The sequence below is a fragment of the Leptonychotes weddellii genome, chromosome 7 (assembly GCF_054177405.1).
Source record: "Leptonychotes weddellii isolate Sample4059 chromosome 7, ASM5417740v2, whole genome shotgun sequence".
Lineage (NCBI taxonomy): Eukaryota > Metazoa > Chordata > Mammalia > Carnivora > Phocidae > Leptonychotes > Leptonychotes weddellii.
In genome coordinates, this window is record NC_138375.1 from 35208354 (window position 1) to 35212135 (window position 3782).

The following is a 3782-nucleotide window of genomic DNA, read 5'->3' on the forward strand; positions in this document are numbered from 1 at the left end:
CAGCACCTCAACCAAATAAAGCAATTACTAACATTTAAACGAACAGTATTTATTTTGAAGAAGGCTGGTAGTTTGTTTTTTCTGTTTGTAATCGTTGTCAACATAGTAATTCATGTAGCTCTCTAGAACTTTTATATGCAACAAGTTGAGAATTAGGAAAGAACGTATTATTTTTCATGTCTTGCATCTACATGCATTGCAGCCAAATTGCTGCAGAATATTTTAGACTACAGTTTACAATCAAGATATTCTGCTCTAAAATCTCTACACATTACTGGAAAGCATAACAAGCAGTGATTGTGAATCACTGATTATTCTTCATACTCTAATATAGATACATAACCTAATTGGTTTTACCAAAAGTTGAAGAAAAAACTACTCTTCATTAATTCTATTACTGTGCATGTAGACTAGGCTTCTTGATCTCAACCCATCTGTTGTTTATTCGCACAGTATTATTTTTTTAATAATACCTTTATTATGAAAACATACAATTCACCCTTTTAAAGTATACAATTCATGTGGTTTCTAATATATTCACAGAGTTGTGCACCCATCACCACTATCTAATTTTAGAACATTTTCATCATCCTAAAAAAGAAAAAAAATCCCCTTACATATTCGCAGTCATTTTTGATTCTTCTATCCCTCCAGGCCCTGGCAACTACTAATCTACTTTTCCTTTTTTATATATTTGCCTATTTTAGACATCTCAATATAAATGGAATCACAAAATATGTGGCCTTTTGTGTCTAAATTCTTTCAGTTAGAGTGTTCTCAAGATTTACTCATGTTGAATCATGTGTTAGTAGTTTATTCCTTTTTATGGCTAAATAATATCCCCATATATGGATATAGCACATTTTATTTATCCATTTATCAATTGGTGGACATTTGAGTTGTTTGTATTGTTTGATTACAATGAATAGTGCTACTATGAACATTTGTGTACAAGTTTTTGTGTGGTTATATGTTTTCAGTTCTCTTGAGTACACCACATACACACACATACACACACACACACACACACACACACACACACACACCCCCCAAGAAGTGGGCATTGCTGAGTCACATGGTAACTCTATGTTTAACTTTTTTGAAGAAATACCTATTTTCTAAACTGGCTTCACCACTTTACAATCTATGAGAGTATTAATTTTTCCATATCCTTGCTAAAACTTGTGACTGTCGTAATCATCCTAATCTGAAGTAATCTTTTTTTCAATTATGTAACATGTCACTTTATTGACATTGATTAATTCCAACAGATTTTATTTTATTTAAATTCAATTAGCCAAGGTATAGTACATCATTAGTTTTTGATATAATGTTCAGTGACTCATCAGTTCAGTATAACACCCAGTGCTCATCACATCACGTGCCTTCCTTAATGCCCATCACCCAGTTATCCCATCCCCTCACCCACCTCCCTTTCCACAACCCTCAGTTTGTTTCCTGGAGTCAAGAGTCTCATATGGTTTGTCTCCCCCTCTGATTTCTTCCCATTCAGTTTCCCTCCCACCCCTATTGTCCTCTGCACTATTCCTTATGTTCCACATATGAGTGAAACCATAATTGTGTTTCTCTGATTGACTTATTTCACTTAGCATAATACCCTCCAGTTCCATCCATGTTGGTGTAAATGGTAGATATTCACCCTTTCTGATGGCTGAGTAATATTCCATTGTATATATGAACCACATCTTTCTCCATTCATCCGTTGAAGGACATCTCAGCTCCTTCCACAGTTTGACTATCGTGGACGTTGCTGCTATGAACATTGGGGTGCATGTGCTCCTTCTTTTCACTACATCTGTATCTTCGGGGTAAATACCCAGTAGCGCAATTGCTGAGTCATAGGGTAGTTCTATTTTAATGTCCTGAGGAACCTCCATACAGTTTTCCAGAGTGGATACACCAGCTTTCATTCCTACCCACAATGTAAGAGGGTTCTCCTTTCTCCACATCCTTAAAATGTCCAACATTGGCAATATATCTTTAATGCTTACATATCTACTCTATGGTGTCCAGTTGGAGTATCTGAAAGTTCTTTGGCCATCATGATAGTGGTTTCATTTTCATCTTCTTCAAATTTCAAAAGAATCACCAAAGATTATTCTTCTAGATTATTTGTACTCTTTGGTCAGAAATAAATGTCCAATCTTCCACCTTTATTTTGCTAGTGCATATAATTATATTTATTGATAATAAATAATAATAGATTTCCTTAAAGTAAGGATTGCATAAAAATTCAGGGAATAGAAGGTTCACACTATGCCTCATGGCTTTAATATATTTCATTTCCTCTACTACAAAAATTAGAGTAAATCACACCACTTCAGGAAACATATGAGAGGAAAAAACTAATACAGAGTAAAAAACATGTTTGCATATGTAACTCAGAACTATGAAAATATTCTATTCCTTTTTTTAATTTAATTTTATTATGTTATGTTAATCACCATACATTACATGATTAGTTTTTGATGTAGTGTTCCATGATTCATTGTTTGCGTATAACACCAAGTGCTCCATTCAATATGTGTCCTCTTTAATACCCATCACCAGGCTAACCCATCCCCCCACCCCCCTCCCCTCTAGAACCCTCAGTTTGTTTCTCAGAGTCCATAGTCTCTCATGGTTCATCTCCCCCTCCAAATGCCCCACCCCCGGCTTCATTTTTCCCTTCCTACTATCTTCTTTTTATTTTTTTAAACATATAATGTATTATTTGTTTCAGAGGTGCAGGTCTGTGATTCAACAGTCTTACACAATTCACAGCACTCACCATAGCACATACCCTCCCCAAAGTCTATCACCCAGCCACCCCAACCCTCCCACCCCCCACCACTCCAGCAACCCTCAGTTTGTTTCCTAATATTAATTCCTCATATCAGTGAGAACATATGATACTTGTCTTTCTCTCATTGACTTAGTTCGCTTAGCATAATAACCTCTAGTTCCAACCACATCATTACAAATGGCAAGATTTGGGGGGTTTTTTTGATGGCTGCATAATATTCCATTGTATATATATATATACCAAATCTTCTTTATCCATTCATCTGTTGATGGACATCTTGGCTCTTTCCATAGTTTGGCTATTGTGGACATTGCTGCTATAAACATTGGGGCGCACGTGCCCCTTTGGATCACTACATTTGTATCTTTGGAGTAAATACCCAGTAGTGCAATTGCTGGGTCATATGGTAGCTCTATTTTCAACTTTTTGAGGAACCTCCATACTGTTTTCCAGAGTGGCTGCACCAGCTTGCATTCCCACCAACAGTGTAGGAGGGTTCCCTTTCTCCTCATCCTCGCCAACATCTGTCATTTCCTGACTTGTTAATTTTAGTCATTCTTACTGGTGTGAGGTGGTATCTCATTGAGGTTTTGATTTGGATTTCCCTGATGCCGAGCAATGTTGAGCACTTTTTCATGTGTCTGTTGGCCATTTGGATGTCTTCTTTGCAGAAATGTCTGTTCATGTCTTCTGCCCATTTCTTAATTGGATTATTTGTTCCTTGGGTGTTGAGTTTGGTAAGTTCTTTATAGATTTTGGATACTAGCCCTTTATCTGATATGTCATTTGCAAATATCTTCTCCCATTCTGTCAGTTGTCTTTGGTTTTGTTGACTGTTTCCTTTGCTGTGCAAAAGCTTTTTATCTTGATGAAGTCCCAATATTTCATTTTTGCCCTTGCTTCCCTTGCCTTTGGCAATGTTTCTAGGAAGAAGTTGCTGCAGCTGAGGTTGAAGAGGTTGCTGCCTGTGTTCTCC